Source organism: Tachypleus tridentatus, chromosome 7, assembly GCF_004210375.1.
Source record: "Tachypleus tridentatus isolate NWPU-2018 chromosome 7, ASM421037v1, whole genome shotgun sequence".
In the NCBI taxonomy this organism is placed as follows: Eukaryota; Metazoa; Arthropoda; class Merostomata; order Xiphosura; family Limulidae; genus Tachypleus; species Tachypleus tridentatus.
The window spans coordinates 16,253,187-16,273,534 of record NC_134831.1 but is presented as its reverse complement, the minus strand read 5'-3'; positions in this window follow the sequence as shown (position 1 = coordinate 16,273,534).

Here is a 20,348-nt window from a genome sequence, read left to right as displayed (position 1 = left end):
CTAAAGTCGGTGTACTATAGGGCTCAGAAGCTATAATTGTGATAAGCGCTTATTAATCGGAAAAAACTACAGAATTTGACCAGAAACGTTTATATATTTTGAAGATTACAAACCACTCAACTTTAGTGAATTAACGTCGGACGATATTATTTCTACGAGGACATTAAATATCTTCATAGTTTTGTTTTTTTTTAATTTTGCGCAAAACTACACCAGGGCTATCTGCGATAACCGTTCGTAATTTTGCAGCATGAGACTAGAGGGAAGGCAACTAGTAATCACCACGCACCACTAACTCTTGGGCTACTCTTTTACCAACGAATAGTGGGATTGACTGTAATATTGTAACGCCCCCCACGGCTGAAAGGGTGAGCACATTTGGTGTGACAGGGAATTCAAACCCGCGACCGTCAGAATACGAGTCGAGTGCCTTAACCACCTGGCCATGCCGGGCCATCTTCGAAGGTAAACAGTCATCTTTTAAGCGATGTGAGGCCAGCTAAGACTAGACTAGCTACCTAGCTTAAGCGAAATGTAACAATATGAATTCAGAATTAATTCGCTCATCGTGAACCTGGACCGTCAGTAAAATATTCCGTTTTAGACCAAATAAAAGACTCATTATAATTTGCACGTTTGTAAAATTCTTGTATATAAACCATTATTTGTAATAACCATTATTATAAATTAATTTATTGTTTGTATATTAAAATATATTTGTGTGAAGTTGTTGTTTTGAATTAAGCACAAAGCTACATAATGGGCTATCTGTGCTCTGCTCACCACGGGTATCGAAACCTGGTTTGTAAGCATTGTAAGTCAGCAGACATACCGCTGAGCCGCTGAAAGAATGAAAATTTTATCAACCTTGTTGGCATGTATTTAAATGTGATACATATCAGCATTCAATTAACTTCTAAATTAAAAGTGAAATTTCCAGTTATATGAAATCGTAATACGTTAGCATTTTTTATGGGAACGAGATTCAAACTTATAATGATAACCTTTCTGTATCTAACAAATACTGGTGAAAACTAAGATATAACCAAACCAGTTAAATGTGACGTATGATATAAACTTGTGAATATTCAAGACATTATATTGAAAAAGCCAAGCGATTGGTTCTTATCCGAATGTCTCTATACAAAAGAAATATAAAAAATTACAACACAAAAACGGTATCCAATCAGAAAAAAGAAAATAACCACGTCCTTAACTTTTGCAACAGGAAAGTCATGGACAGGAATCTTAACGTGAGGAGAAGAAAAGCTATCATCAAACACCCTCCCCAAATAAATCAAGATAACGGCCATCCCTTGAATAATGTTCTTGCTTCCTTCACTCAAAATAGTAATACACTGCTCAATACATTATTATATGTATGAATTATAAGTGATAAAAATAACAGCAATAATAGTATCTAAGTTATTAATAATGGAAAACTCTATGTATTAAAATTATTTTTATGATACATTTTAAATGCTCCCCAGTGACTCCTTGATAAGTCTCAATACGTATGATATTAGAAACTGGATTTTGAGACCTGTGATTGGCAGATTACAGATAGTCAACTGTATAGTTTTGTGTTTAAAACTAAATAAAAGAAATATTTTACATATTTTCCCCAAAAGGGGGCCGAAGGCTAACTGGAAGGATCGCCTGTTTTAACCTTTGCTACCACAACACAGTAGTATGTTATGTGCAGGTCAATCAGAAAACACTAAAATAACGTCATATAAGGGACGCTTAACGTTGCAATTTCTATTGTAGTGACGTCAGCAAAACGTGCGCATGCTATGAATAACAAGAAGAATTATGAGCTCTGTGGGCTACAGCACAGCATGATATTTGAACTTCAAAAGAAATAAAGATAAAATATTTGTTTATCTTAATTTTAGTTTTATTTACTTTGAAACAGAACATTTTCAGGGACATTGCACAAGCACATCTGGTATCAGTACCTTAGAAAGTTCTAAGCTTTTAATGTAATTGTGATATTGACAAGTGACTATTTATGCCTACGTCAATGAAATTTAGTTTTATGAAGGCTCCAGCATTGAAATTGTAAGCTTGCACCAAATAATACCACTCCATTAAATTACTTCCAGTAAAAAGCTCAGAGCCCAATGTCTTCGGATTTTACTTTCGTCTTAAAGTTGCTAAGGTATTGAGATATACTGTAAAATTACTGTTCAATTATTTTGTATAAATAGTGTGCGTTTGTGTGTTTTCTTATAGCAAAGCCATATCGGGTTATCTGCTGAGCATACAAAAGGGAATCGAACCTCTGATTTTAGCGTTGTAAATCCGTAGACTTACCGCTGTATTAGAGGGGGTTGTTGTATAAATAAACTCAAGTTTACAGATTAGACAGAGAAAACGTACACTAACAAAGTGCAGAATTATAACAACGTACGTACGGATGATGTTATTAGCTGTCTTTTATACTCACAACAGTTAACATAAAGACGTGATTTGAAAGGAATGTGGCTTGCTCTTCTGAACTATACAGTTGTTCAAAATACTAAATATTAGCATATGAAACCTCGTCTATCATTAGATTTATAGCTTGTAACTTTGTATTATTGGTTTCAAGGATGTTCACCTCTCATCATCAACCATGGACAGAAAAAATTCAATAAACTAGGCTAGACTTCTTATATCTTGTATGAAACATCTTTATAACAAAGTATTAAGTTTTGAAAATGATGATTTTTATTTATTAATGACGCTATTTTTTTAGAATTTTAAAACTCATGTTATAACGTGTGGAGAGAAAAGCGACGAATCAAAATTTTCATTTACTGTTCAGTTTTAATACATCGGTAAAAATAACATCTGAGGAGTTCATTATAAAGTGAACAGTGTTCGTGAAGCTTTGTTCGAAAATCTTTAAAGTTTGTTCATTTAAGTGATTATTCAATTTCCTGAACGTAGATATTTGTTTCCCAATACTCGCATAAAGATTAATTCTGTTTAGTTTGGTTTCTTTCGAATTTCGCTCAAAGCTACACGAAGACTATCTACGCTAGCCGTCTCTAATTTAGCAGTGTAAGACTAGAGGGAAGACAGCTAGTCATCACCACCCACCGCCAACTCTTTGGTTACTCTCTTACCAACGAATAACGAAATTGATCGTCACACTATAACGCCCCCCACGACTAAAAGGGCAAGAATGTTTGGTATGAAGTGGGTTCGAACCCCCGACCCTCAGATTACGAGTCGAGTGCCTTAACCACCTGGCCATGCCGGGCCTACTTCTGCCTGTACCTGTCTTTAACTCTTGAAATAATAGACCAGACCAATGGTAAGCAGTCAACAACATCCACGACTAACTCGGGCTGGTTCTAATAGCGGAATTTAGCTGACACTCTTAATGTCAGCTCCAGAGTACAGAAACGAAGATAGTGAAACCTAGTGAAGTAGAACACTATAATAAAACATATAATAAAACAAAAATGATTCTTTATAGGACAAAACACAGTTTTGATTATTTATTGTTTTGGTTCTTGTTTGTTCTTGGAACGTTTCGTCAGGTTTTGATTTTGGACACAAACGAATAGTTGTAATGAAAGAACTTGATTAATTTGACCATGTAATATTTCCGTCCTCACCAAAATTGTAAACTTCTGCAAGACAGAAAACGAAGTATGGTGTATCATTTGAGTTTAACTGATTCAGGAAAACTTCACTTGTCATTTGTAATGCTGAAAAAAAATCTAAATAAAAGACTTGGCATTTTACAGCGATCTTCTGTAAATTAGATAATACGGTAAACCCATATATGTATAGGTTTTAGAACAGTACGGATATTTATAACTAATTTAGATTATTCGTGCCACTACCTGTTTAAACTAACCGAGTTTTTCTCTTTTCACCAAAGTTGTCAGCTTCTACCGGAAATCCATGATGAGGAATTAACCTTCCCAAAACCTTTTTAACTTGGTGACGAACTGTAAATCGAATGAAAGAGTGTGTTTCTTGTTTTCTCACACTTTGGACAGGTCGTTTATGCATTATAGGAGTCATGGCCAAATCCTACTATTCGGTTATACAAGCGTTGGACCCGGTATGGTCAGGTCGTTAGGGCACTCGACTTGTAATCCGAGGATCGCAGGTTCAAATTCCCGTCATATGAAACATGCTCCCTCTTTCAGCCTTGAGGGCGTTGTAAGTGACGATCAATCCCACTATTCGTTGGCCAAGAGTTGGCGTTGGGTAGTGATGACTATCTGTCTCACCTCTAGTCTTACACTGCTAAATTAGGGATGGATAGCGCAGATAGCCCTTGTGTAGCTTTGCGTTAAAATTCAAAACAAACAAACGTTAGTCGTACAGTTACCGCTGAGTGATTTTGAATGTCTATTTTATTCCCAGTCTGTCAGTCCAAAATTAGACGCGACTATACGCAGATAACCCTTTGTAGCTTTGTAAGAAATTCTGAAACCAACCTAAAATTATTATAACTGATATCTTGCTGTATATTATGTCTTTCGGTTGCAATAGTTAGAAATTTTTTCACAACTACAACTCATACTGTTTATATTCTTATACAAGTAAGAGACAAAACATTCGTTTTGAAAATTACGAAGTAATTTTAAATAAAAGAAAAATTTCGACACACACATTTAAATTTTTTCGATTTTCGTCCCTTCTTTCGGATTTTATAATTTTAAAAAATTAATTATTCAATCCTTTAGAATTATTAAATTTGTGATTTTTTGCAAACAATAAAAACAATCCTATTTTGGAGTTAATTCATATGTCAAGATTTGTTTTTCAAAAATTATCAAAGGGGTTAGAGGTTAAACATCGAGTTGTTTTCTCTCTTTCAAAATACCGAGACTGGGATTGTTCTCTTTATTAACCTGCTTTTCTTTGTAACGTTTTCTTTTTACTCGTCATGCGCAATTCCATTTCTTTTATTGCCATCTTGTCTTGTCAAGACTTAAAATGCTAAACTGGATGATTCTGTTGTAATTAAAACTTTCTATTGTCCATTGTGAAATGGCTTTTCTACTCGACGCTAATATTTCATTTTTGATATTTGTTTTGTGTTTCTTCATGATTTTGTACTTACCTATTTAACACTGAATACGACTCATTAAGTTGAAACCTGGACAACCTACAGATGTGGTGAACATACCAAGTGCTTGTAAATGATGGACTAAAGAGTTGAAAACTTAATTTGCACATTTTTAGTAAGTTTCCTCATCTAGAACACTAAAAGGAAAAGACATATTAAAAATTATTTCTTAAGTAGAAATTATTCATTAAAATATATAGCAGTTTAAATCTGAGCCCGCATTTCCTATAAGTTACAGTAAGTTTAGTTAAATGCGCAGAAGTAATGTTAGTCCTAAGAATAAGATTTATTTATTTTAGTTTCGAACAGTTCTTTCTCCATTATACAATCAAGGGCAAAGAGAACAATGAATCGCATATAAAAATAAGTGTAACATCAAGTAAGGGATAATAGAACCATTAACTTAGTTTATTGAATCCAATATTACACACGTTACAAATCGTATTGAATCTGCTTCTCTTAGATAAAGCTTGTTAATTATTGTTATTTCGAAACTATTAAATTAGCTCTAAGTTGTGTACTTCTTTAAGTATATTCATGAAGACACTATGGAACATGTGCGCGGGTAACCAACGGTTTTTTATAAATTTAATTAACGACCAAAAACGAAAGAAATTCTTATTTTCAAAAACTTACAGTTATTTGAATTTCGCGCAAAGCTACTCAAGGGCTATCTGCGCTAGCTATCCCTAATTTAGCAGCTAGTCATCACCACCCACCGCCAACTGTTGGACTACTCTTTTATCAACGAATAGTGGGATTGACCGTCACATTATAACACCCCCACGGCTGAAAGGGCGAGCATGTTTGGTATGAAGGAGATTCGAATCCGCGACCTTCATATTACGAGTCGAATGTCTTAACCCACTATATCAAAAAAGACTTATTTGAAATGTATCCATGCCAACTTTCTGTATTGATCTTTACGTAATAAGTAATTCATTTCTAAAGTTTAATAAAAGTTAAATAAATTGAAATTATAATTATTTTGACAGTCATATATGAGGAATCGCTGGTACAATCGATTTATTTCAAGCAACATTTAAAGTATGAAAGAAATGTATACATTGTATATATAAGAAGACAACGGCTTATTTAAACTTAATGCTTTGCTTCTTAAGAATTGTTTGTCATATTGAAGATAGAATTAATATGCACTTTTTTAAACATAAGTTTAAACAAAATCAAACCTAAATCACAAACCAAGTTTTACATTTATCTTTTTCATAACTGTGAGTACACGAAAGGCATCAACTGTTACAATAGGGATGCCAGGTGTTGGCTGGTATTTAAAATGTGAGGTCCAAGTTCTGAGTCGCAATACGTCACTGAACATGCTAGCATTCGCACCTGTAGGAAAGTTTTTTAGTTGTGACATTCAATCCTATAATTTGACTAGGAGCAGCTTGTAGGCGGCGTGTGCTGCTGACTAGGTGTCTTCTCTGTATTCAGCATAGTAAATAACGAATGGCAATGCCTGAGCTGACCACTTGATCTATGCGTCGCATAAGATGTCTTTCAGATTCAAACACCAAGCTAAAACAAATTAGGAGTGATTGTATTTCTTCATTTGTTTTTAATCATAATGTTGAACAGTGAACAATCTGGTCCCCGGCATGGCCAGGTGGTTAGGGTGCTCGACTTGTAATTTGAGGGTCGCGGGTTTACCGAATCCTTGTCACATCAAACATGCTCGCCCTCTCAGCCGTGGGTGTGTTATAATGTCATAGTCAGGCCCACTATTCGTTGGTAAAAGAGTAGCCCAAGAATAAGCGATGGGTGGTGATGACTAGCAGCCTTCCCTCTAATCTTAACTGCAAATTAGGAACGACTAGCGCAGATAGCCGTCGTGTAGCTTTACGAGAAATTCAAAACAACAGACAATCTGAACTGTACTTATCGCAAGCATCAAACCCTGGTTTCTTTTACGTTTAAACCCTGCAAGCATACCGCAGGCGAGATTATTACGCATTCACATATTCAAAGAATTTTCTCAGATATGCAAAAGAAGAAACGAAGTTACTTATTTCAGTTATGATTTGTAAACGTATTTGTGTGTATTTCCTAAGTGAAAGGACTTACATTGAGGAGTTACGTACGACGAAGGAAATGAAAATTGATCGTTGTCTTTTTATTTGAAAATCGAAAATTGTAGTAAGTCGTTTTAATCGATATAAATGACTTGAAACCAACTTTAACGAGTAATCTTACCATTAGAAATATGTTTACGTAATTTTAATTTGAAATCCACAGAACATCCTAAGGCAGTGAACAATGATCAAACTCTATTTCGTGAATGTAGACCAACTTATCAAAATTGGGTTATTATAAGCAAGCAGGCCTAATTACAATCTAGGACTTTCTATTTCATTTCCAGTATGTTAAAATGAAATTAGGTTAGCACTACCATAGCAACTTTGGCGAGGGTATTGTGTTACCTAGAGCCTTAAGTTAATGAGATATAGCTTCTCTGATAAGATTCAGATGTTAGCCTATAGGATGTATGAATGCGTTGAAGGAATTATAATAATAATACTAACAATACGTTATCTGGTAATGTTGTAGTGGAACTGGCGTTGTTGAAATGTGTATTATTGGTCATAATTTCTGTTGAGATTTCGGTTAATGTTCTGTTGGGACAAAGTTTCATAACCTGATATCGCTTTCAGAACTGTTCTGTCATATCACAGAACAGCAATATAATGGTTAAGGCACTGGTAGCTAATCTCGTGTAAGAAACTTATCTAGGAGCAGAACAGAAATTTGGTCCTGTATGGAAAAAAAGAAAGACAACGCATCGATGGACACGATTGAAATACTATTATACACTTTTCTCTTTCTGAAAGACTGAATACAGAATGCAGTGTTAAAATGTTTAATAGGCCTGGTGCCAATGTCTTATGACTCGTATAATTAATTACAATCACGCTTCTTTAGTCTAGAAATGGGGTTAACACCGTAACAGATGTTGTAACAAATGGAAGCTCGGCATGAACAGGTGGTTAGGGCGCTCGACTCGTAGTATGAGGGTCATGGGTTTATATCCTTTGTCACACTAAACATGCTCGCCCTTTCAGCCATGGGAGCGTTATAATGTTACGGTCAATCCCATTATTTGTTGGTATAAGAGTAGCCCAATAGTTGGCGGTGGGTGGTAGTTACTAGCTGCCTTCCTAGTCTTACACTGCAAAATTAGAGACGACTAGTGTAGCTTTGCGCGAAATTCCAAACGAACAAGTAGCAAATGACTTATATATTAATAATGTTTCTATCATCAGTGCGTTTGCTGTGTCCGAGTGAACCTGATAACCTTTCATTGAGCGAAACGTTGAAATACTACCAATCTTGTTAACAAACCTCAAGTGGCTGAAAGAAGAATGTAGTGTCAACAATATAATAATAATAGCGTTAACAATATAATAATAATAGCGTTAACACTATAATAATAATCTCCTGGGACAAGTATAATTAATAATGATAATATTATGTTTTAATATCATCCAAATTAATATTTTCCAAAAACCAAATCCCCTGGTTCTCTGGTGGGACAGTGGTAAGCCTAAGGATTTAAAATACCAAAATCAAACGCTCGGTATCCTTCGGTGGACACAACAGATAGTTCGATGTGGCTTTACTCCAAAAAAAAAAAAAACAACAAAAACCTCCATCCAAATCCCCTGATTGTTAGGGACCGTATAAATATAATCAAAGTGGAATAATAAGAATAGGCTAATTGATTTTATAAATCAGCAGACATAGCTGAAAGATACGATCAAATAAGTGACAGAATTAGGAGTAGGTCTAATTATATAGCTTTTCAAAGTATAAATACTTTTCTTTGTTGTTGTTTTTTATTGATTTTGTTGTCTTTGTATTAATATAGTGTTGTTGCATAAGATAAACCTAAGAGTTTATTTGTTTGTTTTGAATTTCGCGCAAAGCTACCCTAGGACTATCTGCGCTAGCCGTCCCTAATTTAGCAGTGTAAGACTAGAGGAAAGGCAGCTAGTCATCACCACCCACCACCAACTTTTGGGCTATTCTTTTACCAACGAATAGTGGGATTGGCCGTCAAATTATAAGGCCCCCAAGGCTGAAAGGGCGAGCATGTTTGGTGCGACCGGGATTCGAACCCGCGACCCTCGGATTACGAATCAAACGCCATAACGCGCTTGGCCATGTCGGGCCAAGAAAATACCGAAAGAAAAATATTTCTTGTTTAAATAAAAACGAACCAAATGTTTGGATTATTATATAGGTAGGTTTAGTAACAAATCTCAAAGATGAGTTGCACTTTTCCAAATTTGCTAGAGTAATATTTCAATTGGTTGTTTTTGTTTTCGTAGTAAAAATAAATACCTTAAAAGTATCGTTCTGACTATTGTCTCGTGTGTAAATTATTATGTTTAATTAATTTATTTTAAATGAAAAGTGATTAGCAAAACATTTTTGTTACTGCACATAGTAAGATTTTAAAAGGTGGGTCCCCCGCTGAGACAGAGATTAGTCTATGGATCTATAACGCTAAAATTAGGAGTTCGATTCCTCTCGGTGGACACAGCAGATAACCCCATGTGGCTTCCCTATAAGAAAAGCACGTACACATTTTAAAGGGTTAAATTTGTGGTTCCAAAGGTAACAAAAGTTGTAGTTGAATTTAAGAGGTAATTACAAATCTCTTTAAATGTATAACTTTGAAAAAAGTTACAAAAATTGTTTTATGTATATGAAAGATTAGAAGCTAATTTATTTGGTAGAGGCTCCTTATATTAAAAGAATAGCATCATAAGAGACAATCCCAAAGCAAATTAATTAATAATCCTGAAATATTTGTGTCTGTGTTTATCTTATGACAAAGCCACATCAGGCTATCTGCTGAGTCCCGATGTACCAGCGGGGGACAATACTGAAAGAAAAAAATAGAAAAGAAAACTTTAATTACTTTTAATAGGAAATATGAAAGATACGTATATATTGAGTTTATTTTATATGAAAGCAAAGAAATTTCATCTACCAATGTGGACCTTTAAGACTTAGCTCCAAATTAAAAGTAGTCAAAATATAAACAATTACAATAAACGATACATAAAGATTAAAGCTCAACACAAAACCCTAAAAAGGAAGAAGAAACCGAAAATGGATTCACACTGAAATAAAAATGGTTGATTTGAGAGCTTTAGTATTGCAGGTTAGAAAATGTAATATAATTCCTTACTTTCGAAATAAATGTAATTATTACTTCATTGTGTGCCAATCTGTCTGGAAGAGGCTTAAAATATCCGTAACGCTTGACATGTTTGGATGAGAAGTAATGTAAACATGCCGTCAAAGATACGATACAGACCAACCAAACGAGCTAAAGTACCAACACAGTCGTCAAACTGTCGCTGTTTAGGATAACGTGGCGCTTGTTTTGTTTATGAATTAGTGTGTAAGAAGTAGCTATTAAAGTTCCATGCAAAATAAACACATTACATTTCTTTACAAAAGAAAGCTGTAATTAGCAAACCTATCCTAACAGTGAGTATAACATACCAGGGATTTTCACAACCATTAATTTAATGGAAATTAGATAAAAATTTTTATCAAATGTAACAAAAACTGTAAAACTTCTGCTAATGTTAACTGAAAACAATAGTTAAGTTTGACAGTTTAAAACAGTCAACGCTTGCACGTCATATTGTCGTTACTTTGATGAGAAAGTAGGTTAGAATAACCAGTACCGAATTTGGTAAAAAAACCTGAACAAATGAAAACTTCTTTATTAGAATTTCTAACAATGAGTAAAGGGCATTATAGAGTGAGAACTTGGATAATTAAAAGATTTATTTTCATCTTAGTTACTAGTTATTCAGTGAACACCGTGAGAAAATCGTTTAGCGAAGATTTCTGTAATATACATGGCTGGATAACCGTTTAAAAAGCCTAATGATAAATTAAGTTCCATGTGATCAAGAAACGTCAAAGAAACGTGATTCAACACTTGTATTGTTTATTGCTAGCAAAATGTTCCACAATGGGCTGGCTATCTGAGCTCTGTTCATCGCAGGGAATCCAGTTCCGGATTTTAGCATTGTAAAACCGTGAACTTGCTGCTGAACCAGCGATGAACTTATTTTGTATTAGGCCTAACCTATTTTCAAAAACTTAAAAAACTTAGATCTTCACCAGAACAATTTTGGTTTTAAATTAACTTTCAAAAATCTGCGGGGAACAAGAAACAAGCTGAAATATTCAACAGTAAAAATATTTTAAAACCAACTAATACGTAAAGAATAATGAATAACGTTCTAAATCCTAGTGTATCTTAATATTAAATAACGTCTTTACGAGATTTTCTTTTGCAGTTTTCATGTAATGTACGATTGTATAAAAGGTTGTTTGTTATTTTATTGTCAGATGTATATATTAAAAATCGTTTGTAGGGTCATTTGAAAATTTATTACACATATTTATCATGCCACAAAGTGTTTGTACTAAGTAGTTTGTAATCATCTTTGAATATCGACGTATAAAAAAATGTTTGTACTGGTTGGTTTGTAATCATCTTTGAATCCGACTATAAAAAAATTGTTTGCACTGTTTGGTTTGTAATAACCTAGGTATCCCGACGTATAAAGAAAAATGTGTAAACTGCTGATTTCAATTAACTTTGTAGGCATTTTAATTCAGTTAATACACGCACGTCACGACGTTGTTACTTTAATAACTCGGATATAAGCTCACCGAAGTGATAAACCACCAGAACAAGGGAAACTAAACCAGTCAACACATGCAAATTGTATTAGATTAATTCAAAACCGTATTAATTAATCCACTTATTATAACTTGAGTAATTATTTTTGAAATAAAATCTACTATGCATGTAAATTCTATCAAACTATTAATTTAAAGTATCAACATATTATATAAAAAATGGAGGATTTAAGAATTTTCAATAAAACGTTATACAAACACCGGTAGATGCCGCCACAAACCCATAACATTTTTGATTGTGATTTTTTTTTTAAATTTCGCGCAAAGCTACAGGAAGGCTATCTGCGCTAGCCGTCCCTAATTTAGCAGTATAAGACTAGAGAGAAGGCAACTAGTCATCACCACGCACCGTCAACTCTTTGGCTACTATTTTACCAACGAATAGTGGGATTGACCGTACATTTGTAACGCCCCTACAGCTGAAAGGAAAAGCATGTTTGGTGAGACGGGGATTCGAGCCCGCGATCACCTACGCAATAGTGCGTAGCGTTCAACATGCCTCAAGTTACAAAATCGAAACGGCCCGGCATGGCCAGGTCGGTTAAGGCGTCGAGTCGTAACCGGAGAGTCGCGGGCTCGAATCCCCGTCTCACCAAACATGCTCTCCCTTTCAGCCGTGGGGGCGTTACAATGTACTGTCAATCCCACTATTCGTTGGTAAAATAGTAGTCCAAGAGTTGACGGTGGGTGGTGATGACTAGCTGCCTTCCATCTAGTCTTACACTGTTAAACTAGGGACAGCTAGCGCAGATAGCCCTCGTGTAGCTTTGTGCGAAATTCAATTTCAATAACGGAAAATAATAACTGTTTTCAATTATAATCACAGACAGCCTACGACGATAAATTTGTTGCTTTTTTGTCTGTGAAGAAATATACACGTTCTTCTATGAAAGCTACCCTTGTCTAACCCTAAACTTTACTAAAATTATATTTTTTGTCTTTTCTTTTCTTTTTTTTTTTTTTTTGTAGTAAAATAAGGTTTTGCTGTAGAACTAATTAGGTTGGAGCACAGGTAATTTTATTCACAGCTGTTTCATAACAAGTTATATTGATTTATTTTTAAGGGTTTACTTCAAAAGACGCCCATGAATTACTTTCACAATGTCTTCTCGTCTCTCGCATCTAAGGACATCAAACAGATAACAAAATGTCATGAAAAAACAACCTAGAGGAAATGAACTGTTCTGTCATGTGCTGTTACTAGTGCCTCACGAGGTTGATCAACCATGTTTAATTTTTTCACACACGGTTACTTCTTTGTTAATGGTATAGTTTTATATTATCTGACAGTTTAGTCAAGGTAATATTTTGATGTCAGACCCCTAAAAACGGGACGTTTGTTAGCAGTAAGGCAACGGTAATGACAATAGAAAATTCATAACTGTGATGCGTGCACGTTTTGCTCGTTTGATTATTTAGGTTTTCTTCGCAAAGTTATATGTATATATGTGTACATAAATACGGACAGTCCATATTTTTGGACTGATGGACTAGAGCGAAAGAAGGTTGCCAACAGCGCCTATCGCAAGCTGTTGGGTTACTATGATAGAATACCGGAACGTTACAAATCAATATTTGAATATCAAACTCCTAAAAACGAATGGTTTGCTAGCAGTAAGGCTACAAAGATGACTACGCGTTATGCTATAAATACCTTTACGTAAAGCATGTTCTGTCAACTTGTTATTCACTTAGTACATCATCTGTTAAGTACCGAGACGTAAAAGACTTGATTTTGCAACTTTTTAGTACCCAGAAGTATAGCGAACCTTCATATGTTCAAACGGCTCATATGTAAAATTTTCTTTAACATTAGCATGTTCGTAGCTTGCACCTGTTCTACGTTGAACTGAAGTAGTATTAGATATTTTACAATAAACAATATCATCAAAAAATTCAGTATCATTTAAATAGGTAATGATATAGGTGTCGATGATCTAACATGTTGGAAGATACATCGCTAATAATTTTACTTTCCTTATGTAGTGACTAACTGTTAAAGCTATTGTTGAGCCTTAACGTTTATGATACTGAGCTTACAAACATATTCGAAGCAATGTTGTACTAACGTCAGATTAATTGTATATTATTTGAGAGCGAAGTTATTTGAAATTGTAAAAGAGATGAAGTAGAAAAGTTTTAATGTTCTGTTTCTTCTCCCAGGCATATTAATTAAAAATAGGTCTAATGCCTTACATGTTTTTTATTTAAGATTGATGACTCAATATTAACAGTTAGGTGGTTCAAATTATTTATGAAGTGTTTGATCAGTTGGACAAAGCTACACAATGGGTTATTTTCACTCTATCCACCACGGGTATCAAAACCCAGTTTCAATCGGTGTGAGTCCGCAGACATACCGTTGTTCCACTGGCAGGGCTGTGAATTATTTATGAATTATTATTGACGATTTAGCTATCAAAGACAACTTTAATTTTGAAGCATTGGTGGTTGACTGAACCGGCGAATTAAAAATGCATTCATATATAATGTTAGGCTAACATATTTTACGTATTAGGTACATAAAATGCGAGATTTAGGGCTACGATAACGAGTTGGTCCATCTCTCTATCTTTAAACAGCGTAAAGATCTGACGAGTGCTAGAAATAAACAGAAAGAGGGTAGAATGCAGGCCACCCTCACCGTTATATGATGAATTATTTCCCGTTAAAATTGTGCCAGGTTCCACTCTCTTCTAACTCTTTTCACGATCAGCCTGGGTGGTTTATTTCAAATATGTTAATGCATGGTTGAAGTGAATACATCCATATCATTCAATACGCAATCCTCTGATTAAACAGACCATTAAAATTAGCATGATAAATTACGCCGTGTAAACTCTTGGTTGATGACCTTTACCTTCGATATATAGCAGCATAAATCAAATGAAACTTTAAAAGTTACTATACTTATAAAAGTTTTATATATATACTATGTATAACATTAAAATGTCAGCAGCCGTAACTTCGATCTCGTTGCTTCAACTGAACAAAGAAAAACCAATATATATCGGAATAAACTTCATACACATGACAATAAAAATCTGAAAAATTCACATATGTAATATTGAGATCTGAAATATTCAGTTCAACTTCAGAACACGTTTGTTTTTCTTGTTGTTGTTGTTTTTTAGATTAGTGTGTGTTTGAAGCCTCTGTTCTATTGCTTTAGCACGTTACATAACAGAATCATATTATTCCAAAAAAAAAAAAAAAAGATACATCTTGTGGCGTGATAAGAAGCAAACATTATAAATCAGACAAGTATGATGGTAACTTAATTCGAAAGCTATGTCTTGTAATATGAAAACATTTTATAGAAGGCTTAGACTCTAAACCTTAGAGCAAACGTATTGTATGAATAGTCACATCATTACGTGTCTTATTACGTTAAAGTGAAGAAGGAAAGGATAAACATACGTGGACGTTAGTGATAGTCGATAGTTAAAAAATAAACAAGATTCAAAAAATAACATTTTTAATCATGAAAGACAGTAGGGATGGCCATGGAATAGTAGAAATATCTCTTATAAAATATAAACACATTGAAAGAAACGGTAGGAATGATCAAAGTGTTACAATACATATAAATGTATACATATATATATACCTTTCAGATATACAGGAAGGACTTAACATATATAAACAGAAGGTTATATGTTTAAGAAACTACAGGAGAACTATATTTTAAATACATAATAAATTGGTAAAAGTATATGGCTTATGTCCATGGTTATGAGACAAATACATCATTTGGAGCCGTGCGTTGCCTAATGGTTAACATTCCCGACTATGTATTGACAGGTTCAAGGTTTAAGCTCCGACATCCCATTGAACATAGAAGATTGTTGACTGCCCGCACTACTGTTATTCTCAATTCCAAATTCCAAGTGGCCATATTTTAGCACCTGCGCTGAGTAATGTATCGTTCAGGTTGAAAGTTTCAAATATTAAATTTTACGGTAGAAAATATATGTATGTATATATATACAGCTTTTTCTTTAATATAAATATCTTATCTTTTTCTCTCTGTGGTCCAAACAGTTATCGATCTAACTGTTTCTTTGGGTTGTTGTATTCAAAGGTAGACCGGTGGGACATCGGTTAGTGTACGGATTTAGAACGCTAAAAAATCTTGGTTCAATATCCTACGGTGGACACAAATAGCTTCTCACGTTTTAAACATTATAATAGCTACCTTTCATTTCAAATTATTTAAACTAAACATGAATTTCCTTTGAAGCTGCTGACGTATTTGACACTACTGTTGGAGTCTCAAATAGTTTTTATATATTAAAGAACTTGATTTTTAACCTTGTGAAGAATGTGTGTGTTTTTCTTATAGCAAAGCCACATCAGTTTATCTGCTGAACCCAGATAAGCTTTGAAAAGAATGAATTTACTTTTATTGTCTCACCAAGTCCTGGTCTTAAAATGCTCACTTCTAATCAGGTCAATAAACAGTGGATTATTGGTAAATATTGTAGGTAACATGAAAATTACCAAACTTGAAAGATGACATGAAAGAAATAGGCACGTAATTAAAATGGACATGTCTACTTTAAGTATGTAAGTCTGAAGAAAAACCTAATGTTATAAATATCCGAAAAGGAAGATAAGGGAAGAATGTTTTAAAACACACAGAGCCGTATGTAATAAACTAGCAGAGGGCCCGGCATGGTCAGGTGGGTTAATGCGTTCGATTCGTACTCTGAGGGTCGCGGGTTCGAATCCCCGTCGCACCAAACATGCTCGCCATTTCAGCCGTAGAGGCGTTATAATGTTACGGTCAATCCTACTATTCGTTGGTAAAAGAGTAGCCCATGAGTTGGCGGTGGGTGGTGATAACTAGCTGCAATCCCTGTAGTCTTACACTGCTAAATTAGGGACGGCTAGCGCAGATAGCCCTCGAGTAGCTTTGCGCGAAATTCAAAACAAGCTAAGCCAAACTAGCAGAGGCCCGCAAAAACATTACAGAATATATTAATTACAACAGCATATAGTGTAGCTAAAACCACTTCCTCAAAGTTTATGCACAAATACTCAAATACACAAACAATACCAGATAGACTTCTACGTAGTACAATAAAATATTTTGATAAAAATTGACGAAATAATGAGTTGTTATGCGAACTAGACAAATATTGCATATATGATGAAGAGAGACCTAAACACCTCTCCCTGTTAAATTTGTACATCAGATCTTTAAGCTAAAATCAAGTTAAAAAATAAATAATAATAATTAAAAATAAGGTAAGAAATATATATATTTATATAATAATAAACTCGTGCTAAAATAAAACAGGCCACCTACGTTCTAGACTTATTAAAAAAAATGAAAGAGCAATATACATGGACATTGCCCTGGAAAAGGGCCTAAGTTAGAGTTATGCTTATCACTCTGGCCCTCTGTATTTACTTTAAATACATTAATAAGTCCACTCAAATAATGTAAAGGAAGGAGGAAGAGGTCTAGTGTACCTGACCCTCCTGGATATACAAATTTATATACCAAAACACCTAGAGAGAGAGAGAAGCCCGCAAAAAATAATTTGCGGTCAAACTATTATCCGTTAAGCCTATTTTAAATACTGTCTATATTCGATAAAAAGATAAATTAACATTGTAACGTGTATATATATATATACGTTTCTTTGCTTTAATAAAGTTTTAATATTTTGTTGTATAAAATGTATCCTAAAGTATATTTACAATCGCCTTTTACTTTACATTGGTTAAAATAAAATATGCACGCATGAGCGCCCATATAATAAGGTGCTCGCGCATTTTGAGGACAAACGAAAGCTGAGTGTTATTATAACGATTAATGTTACTAGTAAAATAAACACAAGAAAACTCAACGGTGTATATATAGAGAAGATATATAGTTATTTCAATAAATAACATGGTTTAGTCTTAAGAGTAATGGATATATATGAATCGAACGTAAGACTTCTAAGAAGTAAAAACGGCGCAAACGTGAACGTGGGGGTGGGGTGGTGGTGAAAGATAATGCAGGACAAATCACGATTTTAAGAATTGATCGGTATAGTTGTACGTTTCAATGATGGAATGAGCTAAACGGTTCAACCGTTTCACCATATGAATTTTTAAAAAAGCACGATAAATGTTTGCTGTTGTTCAGCATACTGATTGAGTGATAAATATATTATCATATATTCACGCCATATTATTTCTATCCTTGTTGACGCAACAATACTCTTTTGTTCTTGTTCTTCCGGATGTAACAATGACGATGTATTATTATCATTCATGTTTGTAATAATCCAACGAGACGTGAGATTAATATGACAAACCATGATGAGTACTCTTCCCCTCCCATGTTTAATAACTAATTATTTGTTTTTACAGCATACATTGTACCATGCTTGAGTGGTCATTCGTACCATTTTTTTTCCTCCACTGGTTGAGTATTCATCCACGGTATCGATGTTTTTCAGTGGGATTGTCTTTAATAGAAGTAGTAAAATGAGTTAACCAATTGTTATAGTGGATTTTTCACAAAATGTATTGACAAGATTTTTCCTTGAAATATTTCTATGTCTGAAATATTAAACTCCACCAGGTGGTGGTATTAAGATTCCGTTTGAAGACTACGTTTATAAACATGTGATTTAAGTAAATTTCTGTACGACGGTGTTTTGAGGACATTTTTTCACGTTCATTTTGTGTCTAGTAGATTAGGCTTGGTAAGTGTGTAACAAAGTATCGTTTTAAAGTAAAATGTAGCATTTTGTTTAATGTCTGATGGTCTTGTTGTCGTTTGCAGTTTACTTTTTCAAAAATGTAAAAATATGCGTTTTTATTAACTATCATACATTCGTGAAAATGTTATTGAAACACTTCTGTAATGACTAAATAACCCTAGTTTATTTATTTCTCGTTTGTTCGTGGTTAAGCACAAAACTGTACAACGGGCTATCAGAACTCTACCAACCACGGTATCGAAACTCGTTTTTAGAGTTGTAAGTCCGAAGACTTACTGCTCTGCCGCTTTAATAACCTTGGTTTCTCGGAGCAAGTAAATAAACTGGTGGTAAATTTATTAAGTAACCAACTTTTTGTTTCGTTGTAATTTACTCCTTGCTGATAATGTCAAGAGTGAAAAATCTGGTGTCTGATAGATAAATAACGGTAAGTACAACCAAATAAATTAATGTTATAAATAAATAGAATACGTTACTATATTAATTCTTGTGTTTATATCTATGTTTGTTTTTTTGCATTTCGCGCAAAACTACACGAGGGCTATCTGCGCTAGCCGTCTCTAATTTAGCAGTGTAAGACTAGAGGAAAGGCAGCTAGTCATCACCATCCACCGTTAACTCATGGGCTACTCTTTTATTAACGAATAGTAGGATTGATCGTCGCATTATAACGCCCCCACGGCTGAAAGGGCGAACATATTTGGTTTGACAGGGATTATTTATAATACCTATATGAACTTAACTCTCATTATGTATATATATGTGTGTATATAACACAAACATCAATCAAATTAGCAAATAATTCAATATTATTAACATAGAAAAGTAAATAACACGGAAAGATATCCTAAATTAAAGTTTGTTTTACAATTTCGATTCACGAATACATATCAGTAAATACACTGGTTACGAAAATATTACGTCGACAGGGTTACTACTTAAAACTTAAATGTTCTGTGTGAGAAGGGTTTGTTTGTTTGTTTTTGAATTTCGCACAAAGCTACTCGGGGCTATCTTCACTAGCCGTCCCTAATTTAGCAGTGTAAGATTAGATGGAAGGCAGCTAGTCATCACCACCCACCGCCAACTCTTGGGCTACTCTTTTACCAACGAATAGTTGGATTGACCGTAACATTATAACGCCCCCATGGCTGTTAGGGCGAGCATGTTTGGCGCGACGGGGATTCGAACCCGCGACCCTCAGATTACGAGTCGCACGCCTTAACACGCTTGGCCATGCCGGGTCTGGTAGCTTGTCATCACCATCCAATGCCAACTCTTGGACTACTCTTTTGCTAACAAAAAGTGAGATTGATCATGGTTTTATAACGCTCCTCACGACTGAAAAGGTGAGCATGTTTGGTGTGACGGGGATTCGAACCCGCGATTCTCAGATTAGTAATCGATCGTCCTAAACACTTGACCATGCCTGGCCCCGTTCCTTGGACGTAAATTATGTAAAATCATGGTTAACGGAAGGTTATGTTATGACATGAAAAGCTGCTTCCATTATATGCAGCACCCCAGTGGCAAAAGGTACGTTCACGGACTTACACTGCCTCAAACCGGGATCGATATTTGTAGTGGGCAAAGCACAGATAGCCCATTGTGTAGCTTTGTGCTAAATTCCAAACAAACAAAAACAAACAAACCATTATATGTAATTGTAAAAAAAAAAAACAACACAAAAACGACTATAGAAACTGTAAAACATAAAATACATGAAAATTTACAAGTATTTCCTCACGAACCCAACAAATATTCAAACCAGATTTGGT